This window comes from Eleutherodactylus coqui, unplaced genomic scaffold (genome assembly GCF_035609145.1).
Source record: "Eleutherodactylus coqui strain aEleCoq1 unplaced genomic scaffold, aEleCoq1.hap1 HAP1_SCAFFOLD_32, whole genome shotgun sequence".
Lineage (NCBI taxonomy): Eukaryota > Metazoa > Chordata > Amphibia > Anura > Eleutherodactylidae > Eleutherodactylus > Eleutherodactylus coqui.
The window spans coordinates 125,075-140,756 of NW_027101865.1; the positions used below are offsets into that span (position 1 = coordinate 125,075).

Consider the following 15,682-nt stretch of genomic DNA (forward strand, 5'->3'; position numbering starts at 1 on the left):
TATACAGTATATATAGTATATAACTAGAGGTATACAGCAGTATAACAGATAGTATACAGTATATATAGTTTATAACTAGAGGTATACAGCAGTATAACAGGTAGTATACAGTATATATAGTATATAACTAGTAGTATACAGCAGTATAACAGGTAGTATACAGCATATATATATATAATATAACTAGAGGTATACAGCAGTATAACAGGCAGTATACAGTATATATAGTATATAACTAGTGGTATACAGTAGTATAACAGGCAGTATACAGTATATATAGTATATAACTAGTGGTATACAGTAGTATAACAGGCAGTATACAGTATTTATAGTATATAACTAGTGGTATACAGCAGTATAACAGGCAGTATACAGTATATATAGTATATAACTAGAGGTATACAGCAGTGTAACAGGTAGTATACAGTATATATAGCATATAACTAGAGGTATACAGCCGTATAACAGGTAGTGTACAGTATATAGTATATAACTAGAGGTATACAGCAGTATAACAGGTAGTATACAGCATATATAGTATATAACTAGAGGTATACAGCAGTATAACAGGTAGTATACAGTATATAACTAGAGGTATACAGCAGTATAACAGGCAGTATACAGTATATAACTAGTGGTATACAGTAATATAACAGGCAGTATAGAGTATATATAGTATATAACTAGAGGTATACAGCCGTATAACAGGCAGTATACAGTATATAACTAGTGGTATACAGTAGTATAACAGGCAGTATACAGTATATATAGTATATAACTAGAGGTATACTGCAGTATAACAGGCAGTATACAGTATATATAGTATATAACTAGAGGTATACAGTAGTATAACAGGCAGTGTACAGTATATATAGTATATAACTAGAGGTATACAGCAGTATAACAGGCAGTATACAGTATATAACTAGTGGTATACAGTAGTATAACAGGCAGTATACAGTATATATAGTATATAACTAGAGGTATACAGCAGTATAACAGGCAGTATACAGTATATATAGTATATAACTAGAGGTATACAGTAGTATAACAGGCAGTGTACAGTATATATAGTATATAACTAGTGGTATATAGCAGTATAACAGGTAGTGTACAGTATATAGTATATAACTAGAGGTATACAGCAGTATAACAGGCAGTATACAGTATATAACTAGAGGTATACAGCAGTATAACAGGCAGTATACAGTATATATAGTATATAACTAGAGGTATACAGCCGTATAACAGGCAGTATGCAGTATATAACTAGTGGTATACAGTAGTATAACAGGCAGTATACAGTATATATAGTATATAACTAGTGGTATACAGCAGTATAACAGGTAGTATACAGCATATATAGTATATAACTAGTGGTATACAGCAGTATAACAGGTAGTATACAGCATATATAGTATATAACTAGTGGTATACAGCAGTATAACAGATAGTATACAGTATATATAGTTTATAACTAGAGGTATACAGCAGTATAACAGGTAGTATACAGTATATATAGTATATAACTAGAGGTATACAGCAGTATAACAGGTAGTGTACAGTATATAGTATATAACTAGAGGTATACAGCAGTATAACAGGCAGTATACAGTATATATAGTATATAACTAGAGGTATACAGCAGTATAACAGGCAGTGTACAGTATATATAGTATATAACTAGAGGTATACAGCCGTATAACAGGCAGTATACAGTATATAACTAGTGGTATACAGTAGTATAACAGGCAGTATACAGTATATATAGTATATAACTAGAGGTATACAGCCGTATAACAGGCAGTATACAGTATATATAGTATATAACTAGAGGTATACAGTAGTACATACAGCCTGGCTCTCACCGTCCGCGCCCTCTTTTAACAGCAGTTAAGAGCATCCGGACCCGTATCTACATGACCCCGCCCATCTGAGCAGCCCATGTCTGCATGACTCCGCCCATCTGGACAGCTCGTATCCACATGACCCCGCCCATCTGAGCTGCTCGTATCCACATGACCCCGCCCATCTGAGCTGCTCGTATCCACATGACCCCGCCCATCTGAGCAGACGGTACCTACATGACCCCGCCCATCTGGACAGCCCATGTCTACATGACTCCGCCCATCTGAGCAGCTCGTATCTACATGACTCCGTCCATCTGAGCAGCTCGTATCTACATGACTCCGCCCATCTGAGCAGCTCGTATCTACATAACTCCGCCCATCTGAGCAGCTCGTATCTACATGACTCCGCCCATCTGAGCAGCTCGTATCTACATGACTCCGCCCATCTGAGCAGCCCGTATCTACATGACCCCGTCCATCTGAGCAGCTCGTATCTACACGACTCCGCCCATCTGAGCAGCTCGTATCTACATGACTCCGTCCATCTGAGCAGCCCGTATCTACATGGCCCCGCCCTCTTCCGTGTTGCTGATCATGGTCAGCCCATACAGTAGGTGATCTGTAAGTGCTCCTGGTAATAAAGCCCCGCCCCCTTGTATATTTATGCTCCAAACCTCCAGGAATCCTCACAAAGTAAGAAGAGGAACCCTAGATGTGACCTTCTGTTGTATGGTTTACAGCTCCACCTCCTGACCTATGACCCCACTGCCCGCCAGCAGCAGCGGGTCACCATTACTAGTGGGGTACCACTGGGGGCAGTATTGGAGTGGTCACTTTTATTAGTGGGCTAACAGGGGGATAGTATTGGAACCGTCATTTTTATTAGTAGGGGTAGTATTGAAAGAGTGCTTGTTACTAGTGGGGCACGACAGGGGGCAGTATTGGAGGAGTCACTGTTACTAGTGGGGCACGACAGGGGGCAGTATTGGAGGAGTCACTGTTACTAGTGGGGTACCACAGGGGGCAGTATTGGAGGAGTCACTGTTACTAGTGGGGTACCACAGGGGGCAGTATTGGAGGAGTCACTGTTACTAGTGGGGTACCACAGGGGCAGTTATGGAGAGGTCACTGTTACTAGTAGGGTACCACATGGGGGCAGTATTGGAGGGGTCACTGTTACTAGTAGGGTATCACAGGGGGCAGTATTGGACGGGTCACTGTTACTAGTAGGGTACCACAGGGGCAGTATTGGAGTGGTCACTGTTACTAGTGGGTTACTACAAGGGGCAGTATTGGAAGGGTCTCTTACTAGTGGGGCACCACAGGGGGCAGTATTGGAGGCGTCACTGTTACTAGTGGGGTACCACAGGGGGCAGTATTGGAGGGGTCACTGTTACTAGTGTGGTACTACAAGTGGCAGTATTGGAAGGGTCACTTACTAGTGGGGTACCACAGGGGGCAGTATTGGAGTGGTCACTCTCACTAGTGGGGCACCACAGGGGCAGTATTGGAGGGGTCACTCTTGCTAGTGGGGTACCACAGGGGGCAGTATTGGATGTCTCACAGTCACTAGTGGGGCACCACAGGGGGCAGTATTGGAAGGGTCACTTACTAGTGGGGCACCACAGGGGGCAGTATTGGAAGGGTCCATTTTACTAGTGGGGTACCACAGGGGGCAGTATTGGAGGCGTCACTGTTACTAGTGTGGTACTACAAGGGGCAGTATTGGAGGCGTCACTGTTACTAGTGGGGGTACCACAGGGGCAGTATTGGAGGGGTAAATGTTACTAGTGTGGTACTACAAGGGGCAGTATTGGAGGGGTCACGCTTACTAGTGGGGTACTACAAGGGGCAGTATTGGAGGGGTCACTTACTAGTGTGGTACTACAAGGGGCAGTATTGGAGGGGTCACGCTTACTAGTGGGGTACTACAAGGGGCAGTATTGGAAGGGTCACTTACTAGTGGGATACCACAGGCGGCAGTATTGGAGTGGTCACTCTCACTAGTGGGGCACCACAGGGGCAGTATTGGAGGGGTCACTGGTACTGGTGTGGTACTACAAGGGGCAGTATTGGAAGGGTCACTTACTAGTGGGGTACCACAGGGGGCAGTATTGGAGAGGTCACACTTACTAGTGTGGTACTACAAGGGGCTGTATTGGAGGGGTCACTCTTACTAGTGTGGTACTACAAGGGGCTGTATTGGAGGGGTCACTGTTACTGTTGTGGTACTACAAGGGGCAGTATTGGAAGGGTCACTTACTAGTGGGGCACCACAAGGGGCAGTATTGGAGTGGTCACTCTTCCTAGTCAGGTACCACAGGGGGCAGTACTGGAGAGGTCGCTGTTACTAGTGTGGTACTACAAGGGGCAGTATTGGAAGGGTCACTTACTAGTGGGGTACCACAGGGGGCAGTATTGCAGCGGTCACTTTTACTAGTGGGGTACCACAGGGGCAGTATTGGAGGGGTCACTGTTACTGTTGTGGTACTACAAGGGGCAGTATTGGAAGGGTCACTTACTAGTGGGGTACCACATGGGGCAGTATTGGAGTGGTGACTCTTACTAGTGGGGTACCACAGGGGCAGTATTGAAGGTGTCACTGATACTTGTGTGGTACTACAAGGGGCAGTATTAGAGGGGTCACTGTTACTGGTGTGGTACTTCAAGGGGCAGTATTGGAAGGGTCACTTACTAGTGGGGTATCACAGGGGACAGTATTGAAGCGGTCACTCTTGCTAGTTGGGTACCACAGGGGCCAGTATTGCAGCGGTCACTCTTACTAGTGGGATTCCACAGGGGGCAGTATTGGAGGGGTCACTGTTACTGGTGTGGTACTACAAGGGGCAGTATTGGAAGGGTCACTTACTAGTGGGTTACTACAAGGGGCAGTATTGGAATGGTCCATTTTACTAGTGGGGTACCACAGGGGGCAGTATTGGAGGCGTCACTGTTACTAGTGTGGTACTACAAGGGGCAGTATTGGAGGCGTCACTGTTACTAGTGGGGTACCACAGGGGCAGTATTGGAGGGGTAAATGTTACTAGTGTGGTACTACAAGGGGCAGTATTGGAGGGGTCACGCTTACTAGTGGGGTACTACAAGGGGCAGTATTGGAGGGGTCACTTAGTAGTGTGGTACTACAAGGGGCAGTATTGGAGGCATCACGCTTACTAGTGGGGTACTACAAGGGGCAGTATTGGAAGGGTCACTTACTAGTGGGGTACCACAGGCGGCAGTATTGGAGTGGTCACTCTCACTAGTGGGGCACCACAGGGGGCAGTATTGGAGGGGTCACACTTACTAGTGGGGTACCACAGGGGCAGTATTGGAGGGGGTCACTGTTACTAGTGTGGTACTACAAGGGGCAGTATTGGAAGGGTCACTTTCTAGTGGGGCACCACAGGGGGCAGTATTGGAGTGGTCACTCTTCCTAGTCAGGTACCACAGGGGGCAGTACTGGAGGGGTCGCTGTTACTGGTGTGGTACTACAAGGGGCAGTATTGGAAGGGTCACTTACTAGTGGGGTACCACAGGGGGCAGTATTGCAGCGCTCACTGTTACTAGTGGGGTACCACAGGGGCAGTATTGGAGGGGTCACTGTTACTGTTGTGGTACTACAAGGGGCAGTATTGGAAGGGTCACTTACTAGTGGGGTACCACAGGGGGCAGTATTGGAGTGGTCACTCTTACTAGTGGGGTACCACAGGGGGCAGTATTGGAGGGGGTCACTGTTACTAGTGAGGTACCACAGGGGCAGTACTGGAGGAGTCACTCTTACTAGTGGGGTACCACAGGGGGCAGTTTTGGAGGGGTCACTGTTACTGGTGTGGTACTACAAGGGGCAGTATTGGAAGGGTCACTTACTAGTGGGGTACCACAAGGGGCAGTATTGAAGAGGTAACTCTTACTACTGGGGCACCACAGGGGGCAGTATTGGAGGGGTCACTCTTACTAGTGGGGTACCACAGGGGCAGTATTGGAGGGGTCACTGTTACTGGTGTGGTACTACAAGGGGCAGTATTGGAAGGGTCACTTACTAGTGGGGTACCACAGGGGGCAGTATTGGAGAGGTTACTCTTACTACTGGGGCACCACAGGGGGCAGTATTGGAGTGGTCACTCTTACTAGTGGGGCAGTACTGGAGGGGTCACTCTTACTGGTGTGGTACTACAAGGGGCAGTATTGGAAGGGTCACTTACTAGTGGGGCACCACAGGGGGCAGTATTGGAGGGGTCACTGTTACTAGTGGGTTACTACAAGGGGCAGTATTGGAAGGGTCCATTTTACTAGTGGGGTACCACAGGGGGCAGTATTGGAGGCGTCACTGTTACTAGTGTGGTACTACAAGGGGCAGTATTGGAGGCGTCACTGTTACTAGTGGGGTACCACAGGGGCAGTATTGGAGGGGTAAATGTTACTAGTGTGGTACTACAAGGGGCAGTATTGGAGGGGTCACGCTTACTAGTGGGGTACTACAAGGGGCAGTATTGGAGGGGTCACTTACTAGTGTGGGACTACAAGGGGCAGTATTGGAGGGGTCACGCTTACTAGTGGGGTACTACAAGGGGCAGTATTGGAAGGGTCACTTACTAGTGGGGTACCACAGGCGGCAGTATTGGAGAGGTCACACTTACTAGTGGGGCACCAGAGAGGGCAGTATTGGAGGGGTCACACTTACTAGTGGGGTACCACAGGGGCAGTATTGGAGGGGTCACTGTTACTAGTGTGGTACTACAAGGGGCAGTATTGGAAGGGTCACTTTCTAGTGGGGCACCACAAGAGGCAGTATTGGAGTGGTCACTCTTCCTAGTCAGGTACCACAGGGGGCAGTACTGGAGGGGGTCGCTGTTACTGGTGTGGTACTACAAGGGGCAGTATTGGAAGGGTCACTTACTAGTGGGGTACCACAGGGGGCAGTATTGCAGCGGTCACTTTTACTAGTGGGGTACCACAGGGGCAGTATTGGAGGGGTCACTGTTACTGTTGTGGTACTACAAGGGGCAGTATTGGAAGGGTCACTTACTAGTGGGGTACCACATGGGGCAGTATTGGAGTGGTCACTCTTACTAGTGGGGTACCACAGGGGGCAGTATTGGAGGGGTCACTCTTACTAGTGGGGTACCACAGGGGGCAGTATTGGATGGGTCACTGTTACTGGTGTGGTACTACAAGGGGCAGTATTGGAAGGGTCACTTACTAGTGCGGTACCACAGGGGCAGTATTGGAGGGGTCACTGTTACTGTTGTGGTACTACAAGGGGCAGTATTGGAGGGGTCACTTACTAGTGGGGTACCACAGGGGGCAGTATTGGAGTGGTCACTCTTACTAGTGGGGTACCACAGGGGGCAGTATTGGAGGGGGTCACTGTTACTAGTGAGGTACCACAGGGGCAGTACTGGAGGAGTCACTCTTACTAGTGGGGTACCACAGGGGGCAGTTTTGGAGGGGTCACTGTTACTGGTGTGGTACTACAAGGGGCAGTATTGGAAGGGTCACTTACTAGTGGGGTACCACAGGGGGCAGTATTGGAGAGGTTACTCTTACTACTGGGGCACCACAGGGGGCAGTATTGGAGGGGTCACTCTTACTAGTGGGGCACCACAGGGGGCAGTGTTGGAGGGGTCACTCTTACTAGTGGGGTACCACAGGGGCAGTATTGGAGGGTTCACTGTTACTAGTGTGGTACTATAAGGGGCATAATTGGAAGGGTCACTTACTAGTGGGGCACCACAGGGGGCAGTATTGGAGTGGTCACTTTTACTAGTGGGGCAGTACTGGAGGGGTCACTGTTACTGGTGTGGTACTACAAGGGGCAGTATTGGAAGGGTCACTTACTAGTGGGGCACCACAGGGGGCAGTATTGGAGGGGTCACTGTTACTAGTGGGTTACTACAAGGGGCAGTATTGGAAGGGTCACTTACTAGTGGGGTACCACAGGGGGCAGTATTGGAGGGGTCACTGTTACTAGTGGGTTACTACAAGGGGCAGTATTGGAAGGGTCCATTTTACTAGTGGGGTACCACAGGGGGCAGTATTGGAGGCGTCACTGTTACTAGTGTGGTACTACAAGGGGCAGTATTGGAGGCGTCACTGTTACTAGTGGGGTACCACAGGGGCAGTATTGGAGGGGTAAATGTTACTAGTGTGGTACTACAAGGGGCAGTATTGGAGCGGTCACGCTTACTAGTGGGGTACTACAAGGGGCAGTATTGGAGGGGTCACTTACTAGTGTGGGACTACAAGGGGCAGTATTGGAGGGGTCACGCTTACTAGTGGGGTACTACAAGGGGCAGTATTGGAAGGGTCACTTACTAGTGGGGTACCACAGGCGGCAGAATTGGAGAGGTCACACTTACTAGTGGGGCACCAGAGAGGGCAGTATTGGAGGGGTCACACTTACTAGTGGGGTACCACAGGGGCAGTATTGGAGGGGTCACTGTTACTAGTGTGGTACTTCAAGGGGCTGTATTGGAGGGGTCACTGTTACTGTTGTGGTACTACAAGGGGCAGTATTGGAAGGGTCACTTTCTAGTGGGGCACCACAAGAGGCAGTATTGGAGTGGTCACTCTTCCTAGTCAGGTACCACAGGGGGCAGTACTGGAGGGGGTCGCTGTTACTGGTGTGGTACTACAAGGGGCAGTATTGGAAGGGTCACTTACTAGTGGGGTACCACAGGGGGCAGTATTGCAGCGGTCACTTTTACTAGTGGGGTACCACAGGGGCAGTATTGGAGGGGTCACTGTTACTGTTGTGGTACTACAAGGGGCAGTATTGGAAGGGTCACTTACTAGTGGGGTACCACATGGGGCAGTATTGGAGTGGTCACTCTTACTAGTGGGGTACCACAGGGGGCAGTATTGGAGGGGTCACTCTTACTAGTGGGGTACCACAGGGGTAGTACAGGAGGGGTCACTCTTACTAGTGGGGTACCACAGGGGGCAGTATTGGATGGGTCACTGTTACTGGTGTGGTACTACAAGGGGCAGTATTGGAAGGGTCACTTACTAGTGCGGTACCACAGGGGCAGTATTGGAGGGGTCACTGTTACTGTTGTGGTACTACAAGGGGCAGTATTGGAAGGGTCACTTACTAGTGGGGTACCACAGGGGGCAGTATTGGAGTGGTCACTCTTACTAGTGGGGTACCACAGGGGGCAGTATTGGAGGGGGTCACTGTTACTAGTGAGGTACCACAGGGGCAGTACTGGAGGAGTCACTCTTACTAGTGGGGTACCACAGGGGGCAGTTTTGGAGGGGTCACTGTTACTGGTGTGGTACTACAAGGGGCAGTATTGGAAGGGTCACTTACTAGTGGGGTACCACAGGGGGCAGTATTGGAGAGGTTACTCTTACTACTGGGGCACCACAGGGGGCAGTATTGGAGGGGTCACTCTTACTAGTGGGGCACCACAGGGGGCAGTGTTGGAGGGGTCACTCTTACTAGTGGGGTACCACAGGGGCAGTATTGGAGGGTTCACTGTTACTAGTGTGGTACTATAAGGGGCATAATTGGAAGGGTCACTTACTAGTGGGGCACCACAGGGGGCAGTATTGGAGTGGTCACTTTTACTAGTGGGGCAGTACTGGAGGGGTCACTGTTACTGGTGTGGTACTACAAGGGGCAGTATTGGAAGGGTCACTTACTAGTGGGGCACCACAGGGGGCAGTATTGGAGGGGTCACTGTTACTAGTGGGTTACTACAAGGGGCAGTATTGGAAGGGTCACTTACTAGTGGGGTACCACATGGGGCAGTATTGGAGTGGTCACTCTTACTAGTGGGGTACCACAGGGGGCAGTATTGGAGGGGTCACTCTTACTAGTGGGGTACCACAGGGGTAGTACTGGAGGGGTCACTCTTACTAGTGGGGTACCACAGGGGGCAGTATTGGATGGGTCACTGTTACTGGTGTGGTACTACAAGGGGCAGTATTGGAAGGGTCACTTACTAGTGCGGTACCACAGGGGCAGTATTGGAGGGGTCACTGTTACTTTTGTGGTACTACAAGGGGCAGTATTGGAAGGGTCACTTACTAGTGGGGTACCACAGGGGGCAGTATTGGAGGGGTCACTGTTACTAGTGGGTTACTACAAGGGGCAGTATTGGAAGGGTCACTTACTAGTGGGGTACCACAGGCGGCAGTATTGGAGTGGTCACTCTCACTAGTGGGGCACCACAGGGGCAGTATAGGAGGGGTCACTGGTACTGGTGTGGTACTACAAGGGGCAGTATTGGAAGGGTCACTTACTAGTGGGGTACCACAGGGGGCAGTATTGGAGAGGTCACACTTACTAGTGGGGCACCACAGGGGGCAGTATTGGAGGGGTCACACTTATTAGTGGGGTGCCACAGGGGCAGTATTGAAGGGGTCACTGTTACTAGTGTGGTACTACAAGGGGCTGTATTGGAGGGGTCACTGTTACTGTTGTGGTACTACAAGGGGCAGTATTGGAAGGGTCACTTTCTAGTGGGGCACCACAAGGGGCAGTATTGGAGTGGTCACTCTTCCTAGTCAGGTACCACAGGGGGCAGTACTGGAGGGGTCGCTGTTACTGGTGTGGTACTACAAGGGGCAGTATTGGAAGGGTCACTTACTAGTGGGGTACCACAGGGGGCAGTATTGGAGGGGTCACTGTTACTGTTGTGGTACTACAAGGGGCAGTATTGGAAGGGTCACTTACTAGTGGGGTACCACAGGGGCAGTATTGGAGGGGTCACTGTTACTGTTGTGGTACTACAAGGGGCAGTATTGGAAGGGTCACTTACTAGTGGGGTACCACATGGGGCAGTATTGGAGTGGTCACTCTTACTAGTGGGGTACCACAGGGGGCAGTATTGGAGGGCTCACTCTTACTAGTGGGGTACCACAGGGGTAGTACTGGAGGGGTCACTGTTACTAGTGGGGTACCACAGGGGGCAGTATTGGATGGGTCACCGTTACTGGTGTGGTACTACAAGGGGCAGTATTGGAAGGGTCACTGTTACTGGTGTGGTACTACAAGGGGCAGTACTGGAAGGGTCACTTACTAGTGGGGTATCACAGGGGGCAGTATTGAAGCGGTCACTCTTGCTAGTTGGGTACCACAGGGGCCAGTATTGCAGCGGTCACTCTTACTAGTGGGATTCCACAGGGGCAGTATTGGAGGTGTCACTGTTACTGGTGTGGTACTACAAGGGGCAGAATTGGAGGGGTCACTTACTAGTGGGGTACTACAGGGGGCAGTATTGGAGAGGTCACTAGTGGGGCACCACAGGGGGCAATATTGGAGGGGTGACTCTTACTAGTGGGGTACCACAGGGGCAGTATTGGAGGGGTCACTGTTACTAGTGTGGTACTACAAGGGGCAGTATTGGAAGGGTCACTTACTAGTGGGGCACCACAGGGGGCAGTATTGGAGTGGTCACTCTTACTAGTGGGGCACCCCAAGGGGCAGTATTGGAAGGGTCACTTGCTAGTGGGGCACCACAGGGGGCAGTATTGGAGTGGTCACTCTTACTAGTCGGGCACCACAGGGGGCAGTACTGGAGGGGTCACTGTTACTGGTGTGGTACTACAAGGGGCAGTATTGGAAGGGTCACTTACTAGTGGGGTACCACAGGGGCAGTATTGGAGGGGTCACTGTTACTAGTGGGGTACCACAGGGGCAGTATTGGAGGGATCACTGTTACGGTTGTTGTACTACAAGGGGCAGTATTGGAAGGGTCACTTACTAGTGGAGCACCACAGAGGGCAATAATGGACGGGTCACTCTTACTAGTGGGGTACCACAGGGCGCAGTATTGGAGTGGTCACTCTTACTAGTGGGGTACCACAGGGCGCAGTGTTGGAGTTGTCACTCTTACTAGTGGGGTACCACAGGGGCAGTATTGAAGGGGTCACTCTTACTAGTGGGGTACTACAAGGGGCAGTATTGGAGGGGTCACTGTTACTGATGTGGTACTACAAGGGGCAGTATTGGAAGGGTCACTTACTAGTGGGGTACCACAGGGGCAGTATTGAAGGGGTTACTGATACTTGTGTGGTACTACAAGGGGCAGTATTGGAGGGGTCACTGTTACTGTTGTGGTACTACAAGGGGCAGTATTGGAAGGGTCACTTACTAGTGGGGCACCACAGGGGGCAGTATTGGAGGGGTCACTCTTACTAGTGGGGTGCTACAGGGGCAGTATTGAAGGGGTCACTGATACTTGTGTGGTACTACAAGGGGCAGTATTGGAGGGGTCACTGTTACTGTTGTGGTACTACAAGGGGCAGTATTGGAAGGGTCACTTACTAGTGGGGCACCACAGGGGGCAGTATTGGAGGGGTCACTCTTACTAGTGGGGTACCACAGGGGCAGTATTGAAGGGGTCACTGATCCTTGTGTGGTACTACAAGGGGCAGTATTGGAGGGGTCACTGTTACTGGTGTGGTACTACAAGGGGCAGTATTGGAAGGGTCACTTACTAGTGGGGTACCACAGGGGGCAGTATTGCAGCGGTCACTCTTACTAGTAGGGTACCACAGGGTGCAGTCTTGGAGGGGTCACTGTTACTGGTGTGGTACTACAAGGGGCAGTATTGAAAGGGTCACTTACTAGTGGGGTACCACAGGGGGCAGTATTGCAGCGGTCACTCTTACTAGTGGGGCACCACAGGGGGCAGTATTGGAGCGGTCACTCAGGGCAGCGCGTCTATGGACAACCTGGAGTAATGTAGGTAGAAATAAATAGTAAAGGTAAAAAACAGGACTAACACCTCCACGTCCAAGTGGGCTTGTACAGATCACATAAGTGATCTTTTTGTTACTTCCTCCCTTCCTATGATATATGGAACGAGCTGCTGGGCTTCTGTATCCAGCTGTCAGGTTGGACCCGCGTAGTAAATGAATTTACAGTAGAAAAAGGTCCGCCCGCGCTACCTCAGGGCTTTAATAAATCTTTGACTGCACGGCGACGTCTTCCCTGGTGGTATCCTGAGGTAGCGCGGGCGGACCTTTTTCTACTCTAACTATACTCTTACTAGTGGGGCACCACAGGGGTCAGTACTGGAGGGGTCACTTATTAGTGGGGTACCACAGGGGCAGTATCAGGAGGATTAATATTGAGGCACCACTGGGCAGTATTGGTTGGGGGTGGGTCACCGTTACTAGTGGGGTACCACACGGGGCAGTATTGAAGGGATCTCTTTTACTAGTGGGGTAACACATGGGGCAGTACTGGAGGGGGTTGCCGTTACTAGTGGGGTACCACAAGGGCAGTATTGGGGGCATCACCATTACTACAGTGGTCAATATTCGTGGGATAACCATTACTAGTGGTGTATGACAGGAGGCAGTATTGAAGGGGGTCACCATTATAAGTGGGGTACCACAAAGGCCATAATTGGAGAAGTCACTATTACTAGTCGTGTACCACAAGGGTCAGTATTGGAAGGGTCATTGTTAATAGTGGGGTACCACATGGGGCAGTATTGAAGGGGTCTCTGTCACTAGGCGGATACCACAGGGGCAGTATTGGAGGGGTCTCTGTTACTACTGGGACACCACATGGGCAGTATTGGAGGGGTCTTTGTTACTAGTTGGGTAACACAAGAGGCAATACTGGAGGGGGTCACCGCTACTAGTGGGGTACCACAGGGATCAGTATTAGAGAGGGGCGACCAATACTGGTGAGGTACCAAAGGAGTAGTATTAGGAGGATTAATAGTGGGGTGCCACGAGGAGCAGTATTGGAGGGATCACTGTGCGGTACCACAGGAGGCAATATTAGGAGAATTAACATTGGCTTGCCACAAAGGGCAGTGTTGAACCACAGGGGGAAGTTTTGAAAGGGTTGTCATTACTAGTGGGGTTACCATAGGGCATAGTATTGAAGGGGGCACCATTACTAGTGGTGTACTACAGGGGACAAAATTGGAGGGCTTACCATTACTGGTAGGGTACCACAGGGGGCAGTATTGGAGGGGTCACCATTACTAGAGGGTTACCGCTGGAATCAGTATTGGAGTGGTCATTTTTATTAGTGGGTTAACAGGGGGATAGTATTGGAGCGGTCACTCTTACTAGTGGGGTACCACAGGGGTCACTGTTACTAGTGGGGCACCACAGGAGTCAGTATTGGAGGGGTCACTGTTACTAGTGGGTACTACAGGTGGCAGTATTGAAAGGGTCACTGTTACTAGTGGGGTATCACAGGGGGCAGTATTGTTAAGATAACTGTTAATCCTGTTTGTTCCACAGTCGGCAGTATTGCAGGGGTCACTATTGCTGGTGAGGTACCACAGGGGCAGTATTAGATGGATTAATAGTGGGCTGCCACAGGGGGCAGTATTGGAGGGGTCACTGCTACTGGTGGGGCACCACAGGGGGCAGTATTGGAAGTGTCAACATTACTAGTGGGGTACCACAGGGAGCAGTATTAGACTACCACAGGGGACACTATCGGAGGGGTTACCAGTACCAGTAGTGATTTAGCAAAAGAGACAGTATTGGAAGGATCACCGTTAGTATTGGGGTTCCACAGTGGGCAGTATTCGAGTGGTCACCATTACTAGTGGTGTACCACAGGTGACAGTATTGGAGAGGTCACCATTACTAGTGGGGTACCACAGAGGGCAGCATTGGAGTGATCACTGTTACTAGTGGGGTACCACAGGTGGCAGTATTGGAGAGGTCACCATTACTAGTGGGGTACAACAGGGGGGCAGTACGGGAGGGGTCTCCATTACAAGTGGGGTACCACAGTGGACAGTATTTGTGGGGTCACCATTACTAGTTGTGTATTGAAGGAGACACCATTACTAGTGGGGTAGCTCAGGTGGCAGTATTAAAGAGTATTACTAGTTACTTACCACAGGAGAAAGTATTGGAGGGTTCCCCATTACTAGAGGGGTACCACAAGAGGTAATATTGGAGGGATCCCTGTTACTAGTGCGGTACAACAGGGGGCAGTATTGGTAAGATAACTGTTAATACTGTTTGTACCACAGTGGGCAGTGTTGCAGGGGTCACCATTACTGGTGAGGTACCACAGGGGCAGTATTAGATGGATTAATAGTGGGCTGCCACAGGGAACACTATTCGAGGGGTCACTGTTACTGATGGGGTATCACAGGGGGCAGTATTGGAAGTGTCAACCTTACTAGTGGGGAAACACAGGGAGCAGTATTAGACTACCACAGGGGACACTATCGGAGGGGTTACCAGTACCAGTAGTGATTTAGCAAAAGAGACAGTATTGGAAGGATCACCGTTAGTACTGGGGTTCCACAGTGGGCAGTATTCGAGTGGTCACCATTACTTGTGGTGTACCACAGGTGACAGTATTGGAGAGGTCACCATTACTAGTGGGGTACCACAGAGGGCAGCATTGGAGTGATCACTGTTACTAGTGGGGTACCACAGGTGGCAGTATTGGAGAGGTCACCATTACTAGTGGGGTACAACAGGGGGGCAGTACGGGAGGGGTCTCCATTACTAGTGGGGTACCACAGTGGACAGTATTTGTAGGGTCACCATTACTAGTGGGGTACCACAGGGATCAGTATTGGAGAGGGGCGACCAATACTGGTGAGGTACCAAAGGGGCAGTATTAGGAGGATTAATAGTGGGGTGCCACGAGGAGCAGTATTGGAGGGATCACTGTGCGGTACCACAGGAGGCAATATTAGGAGAATTAACATTGGCTTGCCACAAAGGGCAGTGTTGAACCACAGGGGGGAAGTTTTGGAAGGGTTGTCATTACTAGTGGGGTTACCATAGGGCATAGTATTGAAGGGGGCACCATTACTAGTGGTGTACTACAGGGGACAAAATTGGAGGGCTTACCATTACTGGTAGGGTACCACAGG

The 15,682-nt window shown here is 50.0% G+C and overlaps 1 protein-coding gene across 4 annotated transcripts in view; it reads right to left on the reverse strand.

The window, feature by feature from the left end:
* LOC136592629 (PC-esterase domain-containing protein 1A-like) overlaps window positions 1-1,905 on the reverse strand; it is a 40,390-nt gene extending 38,485 nt beyond the window's left edge. For 2 of the 4 annotated variants that reach the window (XM_066588610.1, XM_066588607.1), the window contains exon 1: window positions 1,855-1,905. The gene's annotated coding sequence lies outside the window, so the exon portion shown is untranslated. The remainder of the gene's footprint in view (window positions 1-1,854) is intronic. The other 2 variants (XM_066588608.1, XM_066588611.1) reach the window with 2 other exon arrangements.
* Between the last annotated feature and the right edge of the window lie 13,777 nt (window positions 1,906-15,682).